The sequence below is a fragment of the Protopterus annectens genome, chromosome 5.part0 (genome assembly GCF_019279795.1).
Source record: "Protopterus annectens isolate FY-2018-M chromosome 5.part0, PAN1.0, whole genome shotgun sequence".
Taxonomy (NCBI): domain Eukaryota; kingdom Metazoa; phylum Chordata; order Ceratodontiformes; family Protopteridae; genus Protopterus; species Protopterus annectens.
In genome coordinates this window covers 1,782,071,910-1,782,098,464 of record NC_056735.1, presented here as the reverse complement: position 1 = coordinate 1,782,098,464, position 26,555 = coordinate 1,782,071,910, and positions in this window count along the sequence as shown.

The window sequence follows — 26,555 nt, the reverse complement described above, 5'->3', positions numbered from 1 at the left end:
CTCTGAGGTAAACTTTATAACAGGAGCAGAACATTATATAACTTTATTATAAAAATCAGAAGGAGGGGTATAAGCTGGTGTAACCTTTTCATTAAGTTGCCCTTGGTGGAGTCCTTTAGGATTCTGTGCTGGTCCTCTTCCCTTTGGCATCTACTTCTCTGATGTATAGATAGATATCCAAAGGTTGTGCTTGATGATATTTGCAGATATCTGAAAACTGGGCATCATTACTGATTCCTCCACAGATGGGATAAACAGAATTAGTCCTTTAAAAAGTTAGTGCAAAGAATGTAGTGTAGCTGTACTTGGGAAACAAGTATTTCCCACTGATTCTCACATAAATGGACCGCTGCTTAAGGACAGTATACATGTTAGAGATATTTGTACTTGATTTGACAACAAACTGTTCTTTGATCATCAGGTATCAGCTGCAGGAAGGAAATCTTTTTTTCATTGCCCAGTTAAATATCAATGGTATATCCACAAGTTCCAAGGAGATTTTGGACCTCTGTATTCCTACCTTGTTAGGCGTATTACTGAATACTGTGCACTTATTGGCTTGCATTTTTCTAAACATATGTCCCAGCCTGAAAGACATGTTCATACCAATAGAAACAAAAGACTGAGCTGCCATAGATATCTGGATAGATTAAAAAAATCTTTCATTTTCTTTTACCATGTACAGACTCCTGTGTGGAGATATCTTTCTTGCCTTTTTAGGTTATGAAAGACACTGTTTTTTAGATCTTCTCCACCTCAGAAACACTGGTAGTATATTGCAACATAAATAGGATCCTTTGGGAGGACAGGTTTATTACTAAAGGATTTCATACTTGTGGAGGAAACATTTTGTATATTAAACTGTAATACCTTAGCCTCCTTCGTGTTAAATGAATTCACATGAATTTACCATCTGGATTAGTAGTACGGCCATTAGCAAGAAAGGAGCTAAACCTACCAGCTATTCATCCAAGGGTGCATGAAAAGGCTATAAGGAATTGTTCAAACTACCTACCTAGTACTTACTTATGAACCTATGTGAGCCACCACCATAGATACAAAGACATAGTTGTGGCTGAAAATTAAGATGGACCAGTAGGAAGACAGCAAACTGACATCATTCCCCCTCTTTCAGAATCACAACTACTTTTGCTTGCTTCTACAACCACTGAAGGTCCCACTTTATGAAATATTTACTAAAGAAATTTATTAGTGAAGGCATAACTTTCTGCAATTTTTTGTTTTCAAAATTCACTTGTCAGACCATCCATGCCTAGTGTTTTTCCCTAAAGCTTGTTTTTTAATCACAGTCAATATTCCTGTTGTTACAACTGGTCTTATCATGGCTTCCACTTGCTCTTTCAATATCTTTCATTATCTTTGAGAGGTTCAGGTTCATAGGTAAGTACTAGGCTATTTGCCCTAGGGCCTATATAAGCCTAGCCAAAAAGGTACCCTGGCTTTTGCCACCCAAGAAAATTATTTTCCTGTGCCCCTGTTGAGCAGAGCCACAGAGCTGATCCCGGGGTGAATTTCCTATTTCCCGTCCAATTATCAAGATTTTTCTTGAAGAGTGCTAATGATGAGCTTTGTTTGATATAGATAGGTAGTTTGTTCCATAGTATGGGAAGTCTCTGGGACAGGAATCTATCCCTCCAGCATGTTCTGTTTATTATGGTGACAAGGTTTAGGTCCCTAGAGTGTGTAGCTCAGAGGGATTGGGATTTCTTTAAGTGGAGCATGTCCAACAGTTCTGGGTTTGACATAGCTTTGTATGTTAGGCAGAGATCGCCTCTGAGTAGGCAATATGCGATGGAGTAAAGCCAGAGTTTTTTGAGACGGTCTGCGTAGGAAATCTGTTTGAGGCCGGTAATCCTCTTTGTGAGGTATTTCTGCAGCCTGTCCAGTTGTTGTAGATGTCTTGTGAGGTACATACCAAAAGGGGTGTTGTACTCTATAATGGGTCTAATAAGTGATGAGTAGAGGGGAACAATGACCTATTTTTTCCTGGATGAGAAACCTTTTGTGATGAGGTGTACCACATAGAAGGATTTTCTGACTATTGTGGCGATGCGATTATTAAAAGAAAGACTACTGTCCACCTGTGTTCCAAGGTCTCTTATTATATTTTCAGTGTTAAGTAGACTACCACCTATGTGGTAGCTCATGGGTACAGAGTTTTTACCAAATGGGATGGCAATGCACTTTTTGGCATTGAGCTTGAGGCCATGGCTTGACACCAGGCATCTGTCTCAGTGAGGCCCTTTTGTAGGATGTCCACATCATTAGGAGGTTCAATTATGGCTCCCAGTTTGCAGTCATCTGTGAACTTCGTTAGCCAAAGACCTACTGTGTTAGCCTGTACTTTCGAAAAGTAGATACCAAACAGGAGAGGACCCAGGACTGAACCCTGTGGTACTCCACTTGTCACTGGTCTGAAGTCAGATTTGGAGTCTACTACTTTCACAGTGTGGGTTCTGTCAGTGAGCCAGTTGGCAACCCATCTTGTGACATAGGGATTTATACCTAGTTTAGTGAGATATCTATAATTCCAGAGTGGGGAATGGTGTCAAAAGCCTTGGCGAGATCTAGATAGGCTGTGTGAACCGCCTTACCCTTGTCTATGGCTTTGGTGACTGCTTCAAAGAAGTCTATCAGGTTTAGGAGACATGATCTGCCTTTTACAAACCCGAACTGGGTGGGGTCCAGAGTTTGGAGATTACCAATGTCTTTGTTTATAAGTTGCATGATGATACATTCCATAGCCTTGAAGACCAGGCTCGTTAGGCTAATGGGGCGGTAGTTCCTGGGGTCCGTGGTGGCTCCCCCTTTGTGGAGTGGGATAACTGTCACTGTGCACCATTCAGTGGGCACAAAGCCTGAGGTGAGGCTATGATTGAACATGGTGCTTAGGCGGGGTGCCAGTTCATTCTGTAGTTCATGTAGAAAGCAGCTTGGGATGTTGTCAGGTTCCATGGATGCTGTGTTCTTGGCTTTGGAGAGTGTGGTTTTTACCTGTGCAGCCGTGATTACAAGAACTTTATATTCTTCCGGTATAGAGATGGGCCCTTTAGGGGGTGAGAGGGGGGGTAAAGTTAGCGCTGAACCTATCTGCCAGGATGTTGGCAATATCAGTTGGTTCTGTATATTTAGCGCCATTGTCCTGTAACTCAGAGCAGATCTGAGTGTTGCCATTGAGATTCTTGACATAGCTATAGAATGCTTTGTGGTTGTCTTTAGAATCAGTGTCGATTTTGTTTTTGTAACTAGCTTTGGAGGATTTTATGAGGGATCTCAGCTTCTTACTGAGGCTGACCAGGGAGTTCCTCCAATCAATGGATTTTACTCTTTTTTGCAACAGTTTCTTTCTTCTGTTGTAGAGTTTGTTTATGGTGGACACCACCAGATTGGGTTCCTTTTTTTCGAGGATAGCATCTTGGTTCTGTTAGGAATAGCATATTCCATGCACTTGTGTAAGTGTTTATAAAGTGCATTTGTGTAGGATTCAGCAGTTGTACCTCTGTTGTCCATCTGCATGGGTGTTGTGATGTTTGCCACTTCTGTCTTAAGAAGTGTGAAGTTGGCTTTGGAGAAATGTTTTATGGTGGTTTCCCTAATGCGGGTGGGGGGTGGGAGGGATGTGGATGTCTAGGGTGATTAGCTCTTGGTCGGATCTGACCAACAAGGAAGGGATCTCTGGTGTGGAACACCGGTCGCCCATGTTGGTAATGACCAGGTCTAGGATATTGCTGCCCCTGGTGGGGATGTGGATAAGTTGATCTAAGGAGTTGGAATTTATGAATTCCAGAAAACGTTGAGCAAAAACGTTGGTACATGATTAGTTTTCTCAGTTAATGGTGGGGTAGTTGAAATTGCCCATTATTAAGGTGTTGGATTGTACCCTAATATTTTCCAGTGTATCAAGAAATGAGGAGTGGGAATCCTGGGGCATGGTGGGGGATCTGCAGCAAATTACAATTTGGATTACAATCTTGCCCAGAGTTAGTTGCACTTGGATAATCTCGGATGCATTATGCTGAGCAATTAACCTGGAGGTGTGGATATCCTTAATGAATATGGACACGCTTCCACCTTTAGTGTTTCGGTCCAGGTTAGGTCGCCGAAAGGTGTGGTATGAATTATAGCCTGGTAATGCCAGGGTGCTCTCTGGAGCCTTGAACCAGGTCTCTGTCACTGCACAGATGTCAATGCTGTCCATTGTAAGGAGTGCCTCGAGTGAATGCATTTTGAGGTTTAGACTTCTAGCATTGGGTTAATGGACTGAAGAAAAAAAATCATTTGTGCCTGTCTTTTCTATAAGGTTCTTAGATGATAAATTGAAGAGAGAACCAGACAAACACATTTGGAAAGTGCTAAGCACTAACAACACAGCTGTTTTACACCTTTTTGCAGCATATTGCAAGGACCTCCCTGTAGGTAGCCCACTTTTAAAGGCCAAGACTTATATTATGCATACAGAAAATTATGAAAACATAAAAATATTTAACAAATTATTAAAGAGGGATTATAATGAAGGTTTATTAAAAACAGATTTTAAAAAGTGGGTATGAGGAACAGAAAAGTTAAAAAAGTATGAGAGAGACATATTCACTGTTGTGACATGAGGAATTAGGCAAAAATAACAATGTGAAGATGCTTTATATAGTACCACTATTTGTTCTACAAATATTTAAAGAAATCATTAAAATATTACACACTTTTTAGGTGCTGGGCAGCTGGTCACTGTATCACTCAAGCAGGTAATGTGTTCATATATTAGACAATTTATACAGTGTGTTAACTCTGAATAGACTGGAAACACTTGTCTCTATTGATTTTAAAGGGCTGAAAAAGCTTGGAAAATCCACAGTTTATCCATTGATTTGTAAAGGAAATATGTGGCGCATCAGTGGTAATAGACATCATTTTAATTTTTTTGTAATTGTGAAACTAATAATGTGATTTATGAAATGTATTACAACTGTACTTTGCCTAAATCCTGTATTAGAAAAGCTAAACCTTATTTGGCCCCTCCCCACCTCAGTAGTGCATGCTAACCCTAACTCTGTTCCTAGCAGCAGACCTAGTTTGATGAAGCTCTACAGCAAAAGTGCTAACCTTCTTTTATAAAAAAAACTATGCTTTTATTCTTTGATTACTGGTCTGTGATATTTACAACTTGGAATACTGCTAATATTATTCTGCCTCAGGTATTATTTGCTGTTGGCATTTTATGATAAAGTGAAAGGAAAGCATTAATCAGCTTCTACACCTCTACTGTGTTTCTGCTGGGATTTCGGTGACTGTTGAATATTTCCTATATTATTCACAAGCAGTTAATTGCCAGGAGTTATTGATCAATATAGTTTTTAATATATTTAATTATCTGTAAAAGGAAAATAACTGTAGTTGTTATGTTGAAAAGTTTACTGTTTCAAATGAATATTAACGATTTGGATACATAGTAATAAAGTGGGGCCTATTTAGGATTTGTTCAAGTATGCAGTAGGTTATTTTTATTACAGCATATATACTATTGATTCGTTTTTTATAGATATATTGTAGCTTTGAGAAGGAGGAGATGTCGGAATGGGTGTTGATGAGATTTTGCAATTGAGTAAAAAAGTATAGAGAGATTGGGGAAACGGGTTGGAAGACAGTAAAGTGGGTCAGCCAACATGCAGCATGTATATAATTAGTACAGGCATGTGCAGTGGAGGACAAAAAATAATGTTCAAGTCTGACTGAGCAAATGCAGAAAAAACACCTGTGCATTATAGGTGCTGTGTGTGAGGACCTCAGAGTTAATTTTATGAAAATCAAATAAGCCTGACACCAACAGTATGCAAATATTTAAGCGTAAATAACCACGTGCCTGGGTGTGGGTAATGCTGGATTTATCTCATTAAGTTGCATGAGTTTTGGTCAATGAGGCTGCTAAGCCAGCAAGTGGCTGTAAACAAAGATTAACAAACTGTGGGTAAATCCAGCATTACCCCCAATTCAGTCTAGTGGGTTATTTGCAGTTATACAATGACATTATTTTAAGAAAAAAAATACTTAGTTTTCTTAAATAATGGCATTGGTGGTATAATGCCTCCTTGCTGCCCTTCCATTAGCTGTCCTGTAGAGTTTCTGTGAGCAAGTTCTGATGTACTGCTATGCTTATGCCACGCTAGGCACATCAGCACTGTGGGTGGAAGCTAACGGAGAAAGAAGATCTCCGTTGTTTTTAGAAAGTGTCTCACCATGTTAAAAGGAGTTTAACATAGCAAGACAGCTTAAAAAGCAACGTGAAAAGTTAGATTAGCTTTTTAAAAGTTGGGAATCTTCTATAGCAACTCTTTAACATAAATGCGAGACACTTTCTAAAAAAGCAATGAAGATTTTGCTTTCTCCATCGCTTAGAAAGTGTCTCGCCAGCGTTAAAGGAGTTTAACATAGCAAAGTACAGCTTTAAATAAAAGTAACAGAGATCTTCCTTTCTCCTCTGTTTTTGTGTAAAGCTGTCTCTCGCTTATGTTAAATTCCCTTTAACATAGCTTGAGACACTTTTCTTTTCGAAAAAGCAACGAGATCTTGCTTTCTTCCATTGCTGTAAGAAAGATCGATTCTTATACCAATGGAAAGTTTGGGCGACACGGACCTTTTTCCATTAGTGTAAGTTCGATTTATGACTGATTGGCATCGCATAGACCAATCAGCGCGGCACGCTTTTGGAATGTTAATGGGGGTCATTGTATAATGGCTGATAATGCCAAGATTTGAGGGAAGTCGGGTGGTGCATTGTGACTACTTTCCATGCACAGTGGCTGCACGCTAGTGTGCAGTAAAGGCTACTTTAAGTGAATGCCTAACAAATGGATGAGACACTGCTTAAACTTCTTTCCACTTAGAAACTGAGTAGGTAGGATTCAGTGTGACCCATAATGCAAAGCAGGGAGAAGTTTTAACAGGTTATATAATTAGAACTAGAATGCAATAATTCTCTGTTAAGCTATGTGCAAGTATTTTTTTAATCTGGTTCCAATAATAATTTCTACATGATGTATTTATCTATATATATATATATATATATATATATATATATATATATATATATATATATATATATATGTGTGTGTGTGTGTGTGGTGTGCATATTAGACTACATCCTTCTCTTTCACTCTGTGAGGGTTACAGTATATATCCTACAGTAATAAAAAAAAATTAAACTGTTTCCCTTTACGTTACTTTTAAGACACTCTTAACCACATGTGAATCTTCTACCTGCAAAATAAAGGGTAGCTTGTGGGGATGTCTTATAAATGTCCAAAAGGATATCCTCTTATGAAGTACTGGTTCAAAGATTCCCAGCTACAACTATGTACCACAGCAAAATTATTCTTATTTTGCTCCTGGAGGGAATGTCGTTACATTCAAAATGAAAACATAAAATCATTTACGCAATGTTATCATATATAAAATTACTTGTGATCATAGAAATACTAAATTATCTTCTGAAAGCCCAAAATTTCATCACCTCTAAAACCAATAAAAAACTTCTTGCTCTTCTGCTCTAAAGCAACATACACTCTTAATAAAATTGCCTTGCTTTTGGATACAGCTCAAACTCTTGCTACTCCAAACTTTACCATAGTCCCTCCCATTCTAACTACATTATTCCTAGCTAGCAGCTGCATTAACTGGAGCAGACCTTATAACAACATTGTCAAATATGCAGCAAATCTAATATGTTACTGATTATTATGTCGTCAACTAAGAATAACATACAAAAATATTACTCATATACAATATTGCTTCTAGCTGTCATTCTAAGGGATCCAGGCATCTGTTCTGCCTAGGATCTACATGGTCGACATTGGGTACCACGCATGCTTTAGCCAGAGATGGCCTGCACCTGTCAAGGCTCCAGAGAGCACCCCTGCATTACCAGGCTATAACTTTCATACCTTCCACACTTTTGACCATCTAACCTGACCGAACACCAAAGGCGGAGATGTGTCCATATTCATTAAGGATAGCCACACCTCCAGCTAGTTGCTCAGCATAATGCATCAGGAGGTTATCCAAGTGCAACTAACTCTGGGCAAAAATGCAATCCAAATTTAGCTTCTTGCTAAGCAGATCTTCCACTCATGCCCTAGTGATTCCCATTCCTCTTTTTCTTTTGATATACTGGAAAATCATTAGGGTTCAAATCCAACAATTCTAATAATGGACAATTTCTTAACTACCCCACCTACATTTAACCTGGGAAAACTACTCATGTACCCAACTCCTTCACTCAACGCTTTTCTGGAATTCATATAAATTCCTAAATGAATCTGATCAATTTATCCACACCACCAGGGAAAATAATATCCTAGACCTTAGTCATTACCAACATAGAGTGGACCGTACTTCACACCTGAAGTCAAATCTTGTTGGTCAGGATCCCACCATGTTAGATCACTCCTAGGATATCCACATCCCACCACACACCCCTTCATTACAAAACCATGGAAAAAAATTCTAAAGCCAACTTCTATGCTTCTTAAGATAGAACTTCTGCTGACATCCATGCAGATGGACATCAATACAAGTCATTTAATTTGCTGAATCCTACAGTAAATGCATTCTATAAGCACCTACATGGAGGCGCATAGATGGTGCTATATCCCCAAACAGAACCACATGGACACTATCCTCCAAAAAAAAAGGAAGCCAATCTTAGTGGTCCCCTGCCATAAACAAACTCTACAACAGAAGGGAAAGAAACTGTTGCAAAAGAGAATAAAAGTATCCCATGCAGGGAGGAGTTCCCTGGTCAGCCTCTTTAGTAAGAAGCTGAGATCCCTTTATAAGATCCCCCAAAGCTAGCTATGAAAACAAAATCACCAGTGGACTTAGGACAACCACAAAGCATTCTATAGCTATGTCAAGAATCTCAATGGCAACACCCAGATCTGCTCTGAGTTACAGCACAACGGCACAAAAATTACAGAACCAACTGATATTGCCAACATCCTGGCAGATAGGGTCAATGCTAACTCCCCCCCCGTCTCACCTCCTAAAGGGCTTATATCTATACAGGAAGAATGCAGAGTCCCTGTAATCACAACTACACAGGTAAAAGCTGCACTCTCTAAAGCCGAAAACACAGCATCCATGGGACCTGACAACATCTCAGCCTGTGTTTTACATGAACTTCAGAATGAACTGGCTCCCCACCTAAGCACCATGTTCAATCATAGCCTCATATCAGGCTTTGTGCCCGCTGAATGGTGCACAGCAACAGTTATCCCACTCCACAAAGGGGGAGCCACCACTGATCCCGAATCTATCAGCCTCTATATTAGCCTGGACTTCCAGCCTGGTCTCTAAGGCCATGGAATGTATCATCATGTAACTCATAAACAAAGACATTGGTAGCCTCCAAACTCTAGACCCCACCCAGTTTGGGTTTGTGAAAGGCAGATCATGCCTCCTGAACCTGATCGACTTCTTTGAGGCAGTCACCAAAGCTGTAAACGAGGGTAAGATGGTTCACACAGCCTATCTTGACTTTTCCAAGGCTTTCGACACCATCCCCCATTCTGGAATTATAGCTAAACTCACTAAACTAGGTATAAATCCCTACATCACAAGATGGGTTGCCAACTGGCTCACTGACAGAACCCACACTGTAAAAGTTGCAGACTCCAAATCTGACTTCAAACCAGTGACAAGTGGAGTACCACAGGGCTCAGTCCTGGGACCTCTCCTGTTTGGTATCTACTTCTCTGAAGTACAGGCTGACACAGAAGACCATCGAGACAATAGCACTGGTTTCAGGGATATAGAACTATTAATCCCTGGTGCTAGATGGGCTCCTAATTTCAGAATCCATTGTAATTCTGAAGTAGCTAGATTGTTCTCCTTATTACCTCCTCTATTATTGTCATTCACCAATTGCAAAATCCTAAAGGTGAAAGAGTGCGATGGATATTCTATGACATGCTTTGCCAATGCATTAGTTTCCACCTTCTTTCTAATGTCATAAAGGTGGTTATAAATGCGTTCATGTAGTTTTCTTTTAGTTAAACCTACATAGAACGTTGTGCATTTAATACATGTAGCAAGATATATAACATTGCTAGAATTGCAATTGGCAAAAAAGTGTGGTATAAAGACATAATCCATGGTTGGATGTTCAAAGGGTTGTTCCTTCGTGATATAACTGCACCTTTTACAATTATAGCATGGATAGGTGCCTTGTTTGTGTGAAATGACTAAAGGTACCTTCTGACCTTCTATAGAGGTATAGGTATCCATACAAAGCATCCTTTTCAAATTCTTGCTGTTCTTATACAAAAAGATGGGATATTCCCCTAAAAATCTACTGGTTATGGGGTCCATAGTTAGTATGTGCCAATTATCACGAACAACCTTCTGTATCCTATTGATATCACTGGTGTATGTGATTATATATTTGACTAAGTCCCTAGAATTGGGAATTGTTTCATTAATGAGTCCATATCTTTGGGGTCAATGGTTTAGTCCTCACTATAATGGATGAATTCAATTGATTGTTTTGATTGTTTTGAACATTATGACCCATATATCGGGGTCTGCTTAACCTGCATTTTCTAATATGATTCTTGAAAGAGTCTCGTAGAGATACAACTCATGCTTACTGTTTTTAAGGTTTGTGAATGTGACTTCCAATTATGCTTTATGAAATGGTTCCCTATACAATACTAGTTTGTTTGGGAACACAGCACATTTTCCACTTTCACAGTATGTTTTCATTTTTATATTTATATTCATGTGTTTTATATTTATATGTTAATGTTGATGCGTATATTAATGCACAATAGTTAAGCTTAGCAGCAAAATTCTACTACAATTCGATTAAGTGGTCTGTTAATTGTTTAATGTTCCTCACCTAGTGCGGGTATAAATGTTGGATCCTTACTTTGTATTAATGAAATCTGAAGACAAGTTAGCTGGTTAACTGCTGCTGTAAGGAAAGCCGCTTATTCCTTTTCTGTTCCCTTTGTTCTTCATTAAAAAGAATACTTTTTACAAATCTATGATATGTCGTTTTAACTGCCAGCACAAGTGTTGCAGCTCTGCATGTGGTTTTTGGATGGTTCCGTTCAACAAATTTGGTGACTCACCATTGTTAGTTTTAACAGCTGAAGTTATAGGAACAATTTATTGAACTGTCCTAAGTGGCTGGTTCACCACTCTTGTTTTATATATATATATATATATATATATATATATATATATATATATATATATATATATATATATATATGTTTTTTTGATGGGTATGGGAGGAGCTTGCCTTGCCCAGCCAAAACTCTTATTTTATTTGTATGTCGGGTTTTGGGATAGTGTTTCAATCAGTTGTGATGAAGCAATACTCTCACAAATGATCATATGCCAGTTATTCACACACATGAAGCCAGGGTGATATAGTTGGAGACTACATCCCATGGGACATCACCATCATTTGATATTGTTGGTGTTCAGCCCCCTTAGGGGATTGCTGTAGGTAGGCTATATGAAGAGCTGTTATCCTGATGGTTTTCAAGTAACATTTGTCATATTAAAGTATGATATTTAGATTACATACTTAGCACAAGTTATTACATCATCCTCAGAGCAGACTGGTGCATGGAGAATTACCTCATCCAAGCAAGCTGTTGGGTTGCCAGATGGTGCTGAAATGTCCATAACAGGAAGTATGCCTCCATAACTGTTGTCATGTGATTGTCATATCTTGGAAGTCCATAGTAACACCTCTCCATATTTGACATAATTTGACATAATTGTTATTCAAACTTACTGGAAGGTCCATTTGCAGCCTACATTAAAGGACAGGAAATGTCATATAGAAGGCACAGTTTGCTCCCTATCTCACTCATAAGCATTCCTGATAAATAAACAATAGTTTTGTAGTAGTAAAAATTAAACATTTTTTCTAAGTATTTTCTTGCTAACAGCCCTGCTATTTTAAAGAAGTCCCTCCAGTGTGAAAGCATAATGCTCCTTAAGCTGTTGTCTTGTTGAACCCTCCAAAGCATGTAACTCCACCAAAGCTGATTTGTGTATCTTGCCTCCATTGACATGGAGCTTATTCAGAGCTTAAAACAAACTTAGTTTTCTTTTTTGGCCATAGATGTGTAGAGTTTACAACTCAGGAAGTTTACAAACAGATAGCAAAATATAGCTTTAATGGTTCTGTTTAGAACGTGGCATAAAATATTAACATTTAAAGTGTAATGTCATATATACAAAAAAATATCATAGTAAGCGGACTTACTTGGTGTTGATTTTTATCAACATTCTAGTTATTTATGTGTTGGGTTCTTTCATTATTTATGCATATGTATAATGATTTGGACTTTTCTTCTACATTACATTCAGTGGAATTAATCCAGTTTTCCATACACAGCCTAAGAAAAATTGTCATGGCTGATGAGAACTGCAGCTGCTCACACAACTTAGTCTGTCAGGAATATAATGTAGGATAATTACATGAGGAAAACAACATTTGTCAAAGTACCTGATGTATGTTTAATAATTTGAATATATTGCTTAAAAGCACAAGTTTTGAAGACAGGTGCTTTAAATTTTGCCTTACAGATGTATTGACTCAGTGACACACTGACGATGCTTAACAATAAAACAACTTGGTCAAGCATCTAACAGAAATAGTGCTTAAACTAAATGCTTTCCACACAGCTTTGAATGTTACCATATCGACAGCCATAACAAACATCAGAATGACAGTTTCCAGGTTGCTTAAAGTGCTTAGCCATGGATGTTCCCAGATGTTAGGTTAGTTTTGCTGGGACTGATGCTGGATTCACTGTCCCGGCATCTTCTTCTTTTTCTTTTTTTAGCTCTTTGTTCTCAATATTTGCTGACTGTCAGCTCTGTCTTAGCCAATTGTCTAAGTTTTCCCCATCATTGGGATAAGAGTCCACTAGGAGGGGGTCATCATTTAGGCAGCTTTCAGTGTCCATGCCTAGAAACAGAGGCAGCCATGGACAGTAAACACTAGCATGCATTGAGGACATTCCATCGACCCTGCTGTGTTTGTACTTCCTTGTGTAGAACACTCAACATAATAAGCATCTTTGACAAGATGTGATCGGTGGCTGTCTGTGTCTGGATCACTAACCAGCATATCTGCTGATTGATGTCAGGGGTGATACCCAGGTCAAGGCATGTCACAAAATCACAAAGGTGATGGCTACCCATGCACTTCTCCACTATGGTGGGTGTGTATACTCCAGATGTAGTGCAGTTCACTAATGCCATGTTTGGTGGTGATTCCTATACAGCTTATCTGGGGCTAACTTGTACAGGATGTTCAGTGCTAAACACAGGGAATGCTGGCTCATGTTGCCCCCCCCCCCATTATCTCAGCTGGATCATAAGTTTCACTTCCACAAACACATGGCACACAGACAGCTATGTGCCAATTGTTTACATAGCCTATGAGCACATACATACATACATACATACATTGTGGTGCAGTTTGTCATGGTTTCAGCCCTGATGCACCTGGAAAACAGATATGCATATATCTTTTGCTGACTTATCCATTTACACTAATGCATCACCATGCCAAAGTAGACCTGGCACCACTCCTATGGACCCCCAAGGAGTTGTCACCAGCCCAGCTCCCACATCCAAACCATTGCTAGCTATGGAAATTTTCTCACCTACCTTAGACAAGGATACCAGAAATGTGTCTACCTCTGTGAAGTGCCACTGTATTGGTGATCCACCTCCTGCAGTCAAACCTGTTTCTGGCAATGTCCTGTGCCTTTGGTTTTGCCTGCAGCATCATATCAGTGACCAACCAATGCACTTGTACTTCTCTCCTATTATGTCCACTCACAGCATTGATGTCCTGCAGCACTTTCTAACAAACCTGGTCCTGGTGGGCCTTATTGGCTTTACCCTTCAAAAAGATGCAAGTATCATGTTTGCAGAGGATCTATAGTAACATCTCTGCCACTATTGTGGCGAACTTTTCCATCAGTTTCCTTTCTCTTGGTCCCATGGCTACACATATACACCTCTAGGTTACTCATGGGTTAGTATTTTGTATGTGTGTGTGTGTGTTGGTGCGCATGCACATGTGTGTATCCATGACTGTTCTTGACCGTCAACAATGTCTGAGCACCGGTGGAAAGATGCCAAAAACATTCAAACACTGTGCCACTGTGTTACAGCAGACGTGGACAAGTTATCATTGCCTGCTCTCTATCAGCGTTGTTCTGACAGTGAATGCTGTGATCTGTGAACAGAAAACCTTATTTCTCTTGTAGCATAACTTACAGTATGTCTGCATATGGTAAACTTTGTGCGCATTACACAGCAGGACAGTAACCCATCCTGACCTTGTGCTCTGTTCTGTGTTACAGTCATCCCACCCCCTTTAGGATGACTGTTACCTGTCCTATCCTTGTACTGTATTCCCTGTGAGGGTGAACCTTCCCACAGCATGACAGTCCCCTGCTATGAATTGTAGTATGTTACTACACACACTCCTCTGCTCATTATCTGTTCCTGTTGTTTCCCTACATTCTTATGTGTACACTGCAGTCCTGAGGTCCACTACCAGTGGCCCTTCCTGTTTACTGTCAGTTTGTCTATATATCATTGCACTCTGATGTCTACTATATTCCATTTCCTTTGATGCTCATCATAAGACAGTCTCCTACAATCTGATAACCATGCTTTTTCTGAAACAGGTGTTGTAGCACAGTCATTATGATGATATGGTGATTTATCATGGTTTTCTCTGAACTGCAGCTATAATGTAAGGTATTATGAACCACAGTCAGTGTTACCATGCTCATCTCTGTACAAGGCCACATGCCATAGTCACATGCATGTATGCATGGTCATTGCAAAGCTTGCAGTACCACCTGCCTGCACTAGTGATACTTTGCATCATACAGCTGTGCTGCCTGATAGTGCACATCATGTGGTACAACTATGCATGGCTGTCCACTCCAGGCTACCATTGTCCTGTTTGTTCTAACCTGCAGAATGGACATGTCCTCTTTAGGCTCAAATTTCAGCAGGGGTCCCATCTGGTGCAGCCTAGAAACTAAAATATTTCTCTGCCTGCAGTACAAGGACTATAGGGACCACCTGTTTTGGGAGTTTGACAACAGCCCCCCCATTAAAATTGATACTTGGCACCAATATAGCAGGGTACTGATACCACTGCATCACCCACTCTGGCAAACAGGACAGGCATAAGCACAGTGACCTGTAAAGGAACCACCCAGACCTGCTCCACCCGTGGGGGGTAAAGGTTAGGGAGAGAGAGCTATTTTTATGTTGAAAGTACATTGGTTCAGCAATGTACATTCTGCCTATTACTAGTTGCTACAATTGCCTTCTTTTTCAGGGATATGTTGTACTGATTACTGTCTGCTTTATGTTTTAGAATAGCTGAGCAGATCCAATTAAATTGGCAGCCTGTCTAAAGAGGCATGATAGACTCTCCAGATAGCAGGGTTCATATAGTTAATAGCTGGCTGTATTGTAGTATTTGAATAAATAGACATAAATGTGTACTAATATGTTGCCTTTCTTTTTCCTTTTTCTCATTTTACAGGGTCAGCTGCAGTGCAGACTGAGGTGAGGTATAGGCTAGCTAACTGCACAAACCATAATGCAATCTGCTGGGTCACCATTAGTTACTAGATCTGCTTTTCTGCAGGTTGATGAAAGGCCACCCTGTGGAAGGGGTCCTGGTGGGATTGCTGTCAGCTTCAATGGTCATCACTTGGGAGGGGGCGAATGCTCTTCCTCTAAAAATGGTGCAAAGGGTTTTCTTGGGCCACATGGCAATAGGTTTGATAGTTAGTGAGGACTGAGGTGGGCAGACAACTGCATGCCTGCACTGGTGCCCCAGAGATTCTCTTAAGTGACTAGTAGGGTTGTACAGCTGGGCATCCTTGTCCATTAGGCAAACAGAGGTGTTAGCCATCCATAACATAAGCCATTAAGTTGTCTGAGATCAGGGCGGTCTCTTCTTTAGGCATTCAGGCAAACCCTCCATACCCCTCCCTATCTGCCATCACTATGTTCCACTATCGTGTCATTCCCAATCCCCTGTTTGCAGTCCAGTTCTCCTATTACCAGTTGTACACCCTCTGTCAGTCTGCATATGTCTGCTATCACCTGCCATTTTGTGTCAGTACTTCCCTGTAAGTCTCTGTCTGCATTATGTGTTTGTCTGCCCTGCTTCCTTCTCTATACCCTTCGCCCTCTATGCATTTGCTGCTTGCTGTCTTCCCCCTCTAGCCTTCATAAAAAATTGAAAATGCAAAATGGGAACCTGCCCTTAAAACAAAAGGTCTTTCTCTCACCTCCTCCCACCTGCCTTCCCTTCATGCTGGCCTGCTCTTCCCTATTTCTGACTTTACGTTTTCCTGCCTTCCTTGCATTTGCATATGATGAAATGATTTGGTACTTTTCTGTGATGGCCTTGAATAGGATGCCTTTAGTGCCTGTACTGCAGGTATGAAGTATTTTGTTGCACATGTGAGCACACATAGCATTTGGCATGCCACATTCATGATGCTTTCACTTTGCTGAAAATATGATAAGAACTATACTGTTTGAATAAACAGCTTTTTTGTTATTTTTGCGTTGCTGAGTGTTTAAATAAACAGCATTTTTGTAATTTTTGCGTTGCTGAGTTCTTATCATATTTTCTGCCGGTGACTGTTATATTTATGAACTGAGCTTTTTCTTCACTGCTTTGGTTTGTTTGCTTTCACTTTGCTCACATGACCACCCACAGCAAAGCCACTTCATCAGCACAATTACTGTCATTAACACAGCTGCAGTTTTTTAAATATGCAACTCTTGTCTCCAGCATGAGAATGCTGAGTTGTAACTCATGCAAACAGTGTTAGCATCGGACCATACTGCTTGGTATGTTCCATGCTATTCAGCACAGTGCAATAATATTACAAAGCTTTCTGAATATTCCACTTTGTCTTCGCTGCCTAGATTCCACAAAAGATGAGATTCTGGCACTAAGCAGAAAAGATCAATTTGCGGTAGTTCAGATGGCAGTAACAAGATAGTAGAATTTTGACCTATACAGTCTCATGAGTGGTGCTGCGGTAGCATTGACGCCTCACAGCAAGATGTTGTCCCATTCGATTCTCAGCTAGAGCATCTTCTGTGTGGAGGCATGTGTGAATGGGCGTACCTTCATTGAAGGTTGTGCATCAGGGCTGGTAACACGGCATGTAAAAATCCACTACCAAACATTAGCAGACCGGAGTTCCGCTGTGGCAACCCCTAACCGGGATAAGCCGAAAGACACAACAATAGTCTCATGAGTTCACATCAGATAATTTTCTCACCTCCCATCTGCAAGATTAGCCTTATAAATGAAACTTTCAGAATAATTAATCAGTGATCAAAAATAACCCAACTGCTTGCATTCAAAAACAACTACTAGTCTGTTCAGCCTGAGGCTTTAAGGTGAACAGCAACTTATACAGACGAAAATAGGCTTTTATAAGATTGGTAAGACTGGATGTGAAAACAAATACGTCAGCAAGAATCCTTTGTTTACACTCCTCAAAGTAGCAGTTATCATATGTCACCTGGGAAGCAGCGTGCCGCTAAGCAATCAAGGTGATTGCACATCGGTTAAGACAGAAACAAATGTATTTATTTATTTATTTGACATTTGTTAACCGGAAAAGTCCAACTGGACATAGCCCATTTTCAGTGGAGCCCCGGGGAGAAAATCTCCACATAACATCAATAAGAATAAAAATGTGTTACAGTGTATGACAAATATTTACAAGGAATATGACAACATAAGCAGTAAAAGTAAAATCATAACTCTAAGTAAAACAAATAATAAGGAGACAATAAAGAAGATAACAACAGGAAGGTAGTAGGAAGAAAGTAAAACTAGAGTAGGGGAGGGGTTCAAGTTGGATGATTACAGGGACACATTACAAATTACTGCTAGATGGAAAATTAAAAAAATATGCAGAATGTAAAACTAAAATAAATGAAGTATATTTGAAAACTGCATGCAGATTTACATAGCATTCATCAAAATTCCACAATAATAAGAATATACATGCAGAAAGATAAAGATATATCTTCTAATAATAATACAAAACAACCAGAAAAGACTTGCACTGGGTGCAAAACCATATAGTATAATATTTCAAGCAATCTGGTACTTTGGCAATTCTCCTTCAGCGTTCAATTTATCCTTTTAGAAATATGTGTAATTCAAGTACTGAGGAACTTGTAATACAAATGATGCACAGAATTTAACTCCTAAAACATCTTCAGATATAAAGCCAGTGTAGTTCTTATCAGATTTTATAACGTTTTTCTCAGTGAAAGAAGAAAGCATCTGTTTTGTGTTTTTGGTGGTGTTTGGCCAAAACGATTATGTATGACACTGAGGAAATAAGTATATTCCACTGTTCAGGTTTTAAACTGTCAAAGATTCTTTTACGATATAAAAAAGTCCTGCAGACCAAAGTGAGAAAGTAAATGCAAATGGAATGGTACATTATCCAACAGTTCAATTTGAGAGAAAGGAACCATGTGGGAACTGGCAGTCAGGAAAACACCTTACAACTAATCACATATTTGGACATCCATAGCAGGGCACAAAGCCAGAGAATGAATCTAATTATGTCAGCATTCATTTTAATTATTAATGCATTACACTTTTCATGGTCAGTTTCTGTTGATTACAATCCACTGGATGAATAATGAATGAGAGCTTTGTTTTTGGAGTGTGTGTGTGTGGGGGCAGTCTTCCTTTTGTTTTGCATATTTGGGCTTATTGGCAGATTATTTTATATAGTAAATCTATGGCTTCCAGTTACTGAGATCTATGGACCAGTCAACAGTGGAAGCTAGTCTATGCTAAAACTGATGACATAACTATTCATGACAGTCTGTAAAAGAGTTTAGAAAATTTTTAATTTGGATACCTCCCTGGATGACGAGTGTATCTAATTCTAATATCACCACTGCTTTTTGATTTAAGAAGTTAACCCTAAGATGCAATTCATTGGTTTGGGACACATTTCCATGTAGTTTTTGGTGTAGTTGCCCGCGTACTGAACAGATGATGTTAAGATTAAAGAAGATTGCCTCAGCATACAACAGCATTCTTAATTGTCTTTTGTTATTAACTTGTTGACATGTTATCACTAGCACTGACATTGCTGAGTTGGGTAAATATACTGTTCTTTCAATAAATAAACTAAATAATTTGTCTTGCTTGACAAGTTGTCCTGTTTGTTGTAGGAGCATCATACAATATTACTGAAATACAAAATGCATCCATATAAGAAGGATTTGGACATCATGTGAAACTAAAACTACATTTTTGTCTAACCAGGAAGAAAACGGTGGATTCCAGATCTATTCTTAACAACAGGTTGATTGATTCAAATGAGGTGCTAATGCTTGTATAGATACTGACGGGTTTTCTAGGGGTTATAACACAGATGTTATTGTTGGTGTTAAATGACCCAGACATTAAACATATGTTTCTGGTACACTCCTCCAAAAATCAAGGCAGGTATAGATTTCATACCAATGGATCCAGAAGGGGAACTAGTTATGGACTTAATCATTTGATCAAACAAAATGGCTTGAATAACTTGAACATATAGATGCATTAAATATTTAAAGTGTAGAACTGTTAGATTCTGCTATTTCCTTGTTACAAAAAACATTGGATTTTATGCGTAATCATTATGTGGATGAATAGCATTTTGAGAAAGACTGATTTTGGTCGAAAGTTGAATTTTTAGGTATAGTTCATTGATCACTCAAATGATAGGTACCATGAATCCTTCTTTAGAACGCCCTGCTAATTTTCATTTTAGGCAGTTCATGTTTTACTCTGTCACCCCTTTTAAGAGACTTTCTACATTTCTGAGCTTATAGCCAATTCATTCTAATAGTCATCGATTATTCTGATCAAGGTTTGGTAACCTCAGTGTAGAAGAATGAGAAGTTTTACAGAAGACTCAGTTATTTCAAGGGCTGATTATAAGTAGCATGGTCAGACAACTGGGTGATTTACATGATGTCAACCATGTTTTCATGAAAAGAAGTATCAGTGGCCATAATAACACACCCCTGGAAAATGCTAACTCATTTAAATACCTAAATCTTTAGGTTGATCTATCTCAAAACTTCTCTCTCCACCTTGACAATTCAACAAAAGGTTTAAGATGCTCTGGCGGAAGGTATTGAGTGTAAAGAGTTGCAGGATTTAGTTCATGTTTCTGAACAGGTGGGTAAGCATTCCTTGCAATGTGGTTTTGATGCTGTACAGGCCTCTTCGAGGTGGCAGCCACTGGTTCTGTTCTTCGTGAGGCACGCCTGGCTGAGGGATCAGAATTTAGCTGAACATGTAAAGACAAGGATTTTAGATGCTCCTTTACAATCTGATGTGTTATTTGGTGCGCCTGTGGAAGCAGTTTTAAAGAAAATGGAGGACAAGGCTAAGTCTATGCAGACTGTTAAAGATTTTTTGCAGGTTCAGCCTCCAAAGTTTAGTAGAAATTGGCCTACTAAGGGGTGGACTTATCCTTCTTATGATTCTCAGTCTAGGGGTAGATCTAGACGTGGTAGGGGCAGAGCTCAAGGTTCTTTTAGGCCTAGAACAGGCAGTTCGCCTGCCCAGTCTTCTGGTGAGGGCAGGGGTCAGTCCTTTCATAAGCAGACCCAATGACTTGCCTTTTCAGCTGCCAGAGCCTTCTCGTCTGGCGGCACCTTTGGGAGGAAGGCTGGCACTTTTCAAAGAAAATTGGGGTGTTATTACCCAAGACAGATGGGTATTGGATATCGTTCACCACGGTTACAGGTTTTATTCCATACCTTGCCTCCTTTCAAAGGCATGCCAGACATTCCTCCTATACAAAGAAAAGAGGCTCACAAGCAAATTTCTCTGTTACTCCAGATAGGGGCCATTCAGCGGTTCCTGTGCCAGAAAGGCCTAGGATTTTATTCTCGCCTGTTCCTAGTACCAAAAAGGGGAACACGTGGAGACCAATTTTGGATTTGTCTATCCTCAACACTTATCTGGACATTCCCAAGTTCAAAATGTTGGCGTTACAACAGCTTTTACCTCTGCTGGGCAAGGATCACTGGATGGTAACTTTAGATCTCAAGGAGGCTTACCTTCATGTGCCTATCAGACTCAGTTGCAGGAAGTATCTGCGTTTCCGAGCTGGAAATTCCCATTATCAGTTCTCTGCATTGCCCTTTGGCTTATCTACTGCGCCCAGAGTATTCACAAAAGTTCTGGCTGCAGTTGTAGCTTTCTTCAGGCTAAAAGGAATACAAATCAATTTTTACTTCGACGACTGTCTGATTCTGGCTCAAGAAAGGGACGAGCTTCTTCAGCATCTGGAATATGTGATAGCAGTGCTAAGATGCCTGGGGGTATTCTGTGAACGAAATAAAGTCCAGTCTAGTACCCTCTCAAGACATGTGCTTTCTGGGTGTGAGACTGAATACAGCAGCCCAGATGGCCTTTTTAACCCCGGACAAACAAAAGAATCTTTCCCTTTACTTCCATCAACTATCTCTTCAGTCCGGGCTGACTGCAAGGACAGTCCTTCAAGCCTTAGGGTTCATGGCATCTTGTATTCTGGTGCTTCCCAATGCCAAACTGCATATGAGGAAGCTGCAATGGTATCTAAAAAATGTATGGACACAGCACTGCCAGGATTTGGACACTGTCATTCCAATAATACCTTGCATTCAAAAGGAATTTTTGTGGTGGACTCAGGAATGTCACCTAAACAAGGGACTCTCTGTGACCCAGCCAGAGGCGAGTCAGATTCTAACGACAGATGCCTCAGACATAGCTTGGGAGCTCATCTGAATGGAAGGTGCATACAAGACAAGTGGCCTGCCAGACTACAGCATCTACATATTAACATGAAGGAGATGTTAGCAGTCCAGTTTGCATTAATGGCTTTCAAGGAGTTACTTCTTCCAGGGCAGGTGTTGATTCTAACAGACAACACAACTGTCATGTGGTACATCAACAAGCAAGGGGGAACACATTCTTATCCTCTATGCAGGCAAGCAATGATTTTGTGGGAGACTGCTCAGCTTGCAGCTAACTCTTCAGGCAAGGTTTCTGCCAGGAGCACAGAACTCCTTAGCAGATGTGTTAAGCAGGCAAATCATGGATCCCCACGAGTGGAAACTGGATCTTCATGTATTTCGAAAATTGACAGTGTCATGGGGAACTCCAGACATAGATCTGTTCGCTTCTCCACTAAACCACCAGCTGCCAAAGTTTTGCACGAAAAGGTTTCATCACACAGCTTGGAAAGTGGATGCTCTTTCGTTCATTTGGGAAAATCTTCATGTGTATGCCTTTCCACCTCTGCCTCTCCTCCCAAAGGTACTCCTAAAGGTCAGACAAGACAAGCCAAGGATGATTTTGATAGCTCCAGATTGGCCTCGGCAACACTGGTACCCATTACTGAGGAATCTGGTAAGGAAGCCTCCATGGCCTTTACCTTTAATTCCACACCTTTCTCTCAGAGGGACGGTCATCTACTCAATGTCAAGCTTCACTCTCTTCATCTAACAGCCTGGCATATTCTGTTTTGAACCACAGCAGGTCTCAACTTCCTCAACAAGTTTTGAATGTGATTATGGAAGCCAGAAGACCTAGTACACGTAAAGTGTATGCAGAAAAATGGAAGAGATTTTTATTTTGGAGTGCAGCAAAGGATTTGGATGTTTCTGAGCCTAATTTGAGTGTGGCTCTTCAATATCTTACTGAGTTATTGGACAAAGGTTTGTCTTTCTCTTCCATTAAGATTCATGCTGCAGCAATTTCAGCTCACTATGATTGTGACCCACCATTGTTTTCTCATCCTTTGTTCAAGCAATTTCTTAGAGGGGCAAAGAATATAAGACCCCCGTAGAGCTCCTACTCCTGCTTGGGACCTCAATTTTGTGTTGGAGAAACTTACTCTACAACCTTTGAGCCTGCGGCTACTGCTGAATTGAAATACTTGTCATGGAAGACTGCTTTTTTGTTGGCCATTACTTCTGCAAGAAGGGTTTCTGAATTGCAGGCCCTTATGGCGGTTGAGCCTTTTTGATTTTCATAAGGATAGGGTATCATTACGCACTAATCCTTCATTTATGCCTAAGGTGGTTTCTAGTGTGGCTTTAAACCAAACTATTCATTTGCCTACTTTCTATGCAGATCCCCAAAATAGGGGGGAAAAGATTTTGCACACTTTAGATGTACACAGGCAGTTGCGTTATTATTTAAGCAGGACTAGGGATTTTAGGCAGTCTCAGCAGTTGTTTGTTTCTTTTGCTTTGAGTTCTCAGGGCAAGCCTGTGTCAAAACAAACTATATCTAAGTGGATTGGGTTTTGCATTGCATTCTGTTACTCCCATCATGGCAAGGAGATTCCAGCTGGGATTAGGCCTCATTCCACTAGGGCTACTGCCACTTCAACAGCATTTCTAAGGGGGGTGGCAACTAAGGATATTTTGGAGGCAGCTACTTGGAGTTCAGTGCATACTTTCTCCAAGCATTACCACCTTCCTCTCTATTCTAAATCCAGGGCTGGTTTTGCCACTGCTGTGTTGCAGGGCATTTTGGCAGCTCCTGCTTCCTTATAGTTTAGCCATCCTCCCTTACCTCTGCTTTGGGATTCTACCCAAGTGTTAGGACTGCAGCAATGTGAGATGAAGAACATAGTACAGTTTTGTACCTACCATAAATGTAGATGTTCAAGATCCACATTGCTGCAGTCCAATACCTCCCTCCTTCCCCTCTGTGTTTAGGGGTGATTGTGTGGGTGGGGTTCTATTTTTGTAAATTTGTATATATTGTACATATATTAGGTACAGGAGTGTTTGGTGTTTTTTGGTTTTGGCCTTATCGTTTTAGGGTCTTCTGACATCTGGGGCAAGAAAAGACTGAGGATATGACGTCGGTCATGCGCATTTGTACCCTGACGTCCTGATGTCAGACAAATGCGCCTTGACCGACGTCAGCCTTATACTTTGGTATTCGGGCCGACTGGGACAGCGGACTACCCGGGTGTTAGGACTGCAGCAATGTGGATCTTCGAACATCTACATTTATGGTAGGTACAAAACTGTACTTTTTATAAGATTGGTAAGACTGGATGTGAAAACAAATACGTCAGCAAGAATCCTTTGTTTACACTCCTCAAAGTAGCAGTTATCATATGTCACCTGGGAAGCACCGTGCCGCTAAGCAATCAAGGTGATTGCACATCGGTTAAGACAGAAACAAATGTATTTATTTATTTATTTGACATTTGTTAACCGGGAAAGTCCAACTGGACGTAGCCCATTTTCAGTGGAGCCCTGGGGAGAAAATCTCCACATAACATCAATAAGAATAAAAATGTGTTACAGTGTATGACAAATATTTACAAGGAATATGACAACATAAGCAGTAAAAGTAAAATCATAACTCTAAGTAAAACAAATAATAAGGAGACAATAAAGAAGATAACAACAGGAAGGTAGTAGGAAGAAAGTAGAACTAGAGTAGGGGAGGGGTTCAAGTTGGATGATTACAGGGACACATTACAAATTACTGCTAGATGGAAAATTAAAAAAATATGCAGAATGTAAAACTAAAATAAAAGAAGAATATTTGAAAACTGCATGCAGATTTACATAGCATGCATCAAAATTCCACAATAATAAGAATATACATGCAGAAAGATAAAGATATATCTTCTAATAATAATACAAAACAACCAGCAAAACTTACTGGTGCAAACCATATAGTATAATATTTCAAGCAATCTGGTACTTTGGCAATTCTCCTTCAGCGTTCAATTTATCCTTTTAGAAATATGTGTAATTCAAATACTGAGGAACTTGTAATACAAATGATGCACAGAATTTAACTCCTAAAACATCTTCAAATATAAAGCCAGTGTAGTTCTTATCAGATTTATAACGTTTTCTCAGTGAAGAAAAGCATCTGTTTTGTGTTTTTGGTGGTGTTTGGCCAAAACATTAGTATGACACTGAGGAAATAAGTATATTCCACTGTTCAGGTTTTAAACTGTCAAGATTCTTTTCGATATAAAAAGTCCTGCAGACCAAAGTGAGAAAGTAAATACTGCAAATGGAATGGTACATTATCAACAGTTCAATTTGAAGGAACCATGGGAACTGGCAGTGGAAAACACCTTACAACTAATCACATATTTGGACATCCATAGCAGGGCACAAAGCCAGAATGAATCTAATTATGTCAGCATTCATTTTAATTATTAATGCATTACTTTTCATGGTCAGTTTCTGTTGATTACAATCCACTGGATGAATAATGAATGAGAGCTTTGTTTTAGTGTGTGTGTGTGTGTGTGGGGGGCAGTCTTCCTTTTGTTTGCATATTTGGGCTTATTGGCAGATTATTTTATATAGTAAATCTATATTCCAGTTACTGAGATCTATGGACCAGTCAACAGTGAAGCTAGTCTATGCTAAAACTGATGACATAACTATTTTCATGACAGTCTGTAAAGAGTTTGAAAATTTTAATTTGGATACCTCCCTGGATGACAGTGTATCTAATTCTAATATCACCACTGCTTTTTTGATTTAAAGAAGTTAACCCTAAAGATGCAATTCATTAGTTTTGGGACTGTTCCATGTAGTTTTGGTGTGGTTAGCACGTACTGAACAGATGATGTTAAGATTAAAGAAGATTGCCTCAGCATACAACAGCATTCTTAATTGTCTTTTGTTATTAACTTGTTGACATGTTATCACTAGCACTGACATTGCTGAGTTGGGTAAATATACTGTTCTTTCAATAAATAAACTAAATAATTTGTCTTGCTTGACAAGTTGTCCTGTTTGTTGTAGGAGCATCATACAATATTACTGAAATACAAAATGCATCCATATAAGAAGGATTTGGACATCATGTGAAACTAAAACTACATTTTTGTCTAACCAGGAAGAAAACGGTGGATTCCAGATCTATTCTTAACAACAGGTTGATTGATTCAAATGAGGTGCTAATGCTTGTATAGATACTGACGGGTTTTCTAGGGGTTATAACACAGATGTTATTGTTGGTGTTAAATGACCCAGACATTAAACATATGTTTCTGGTACACTCCTCCAAAAATCAAGGCAGGTATAGATTTCATACCAATGGATCCAGAAGGGGAACTAGTTATGGACTTAATCATTTGATCAAACAAAATGGCTTGAATAACTTGAACATATAGATGCATTAAATATTTAAAGTGTAGAACTGTTAGATTCTGCTATTTCCTTGTTACAAAAAACATTGGATTTTATGCGTAATCATTATGTGGATGAATAGCATTTTGAGAAAGACTGATTTTGGTCGAAAGTTGAATTTTTAGGTATAGTTCATTGATCACTCAAATGATAGGTACCATGAATCCTTCTTTAGAACGCCCTGCTAATTTTCATTTTAGGCAGTTCATGTTTTACTCTGTCAC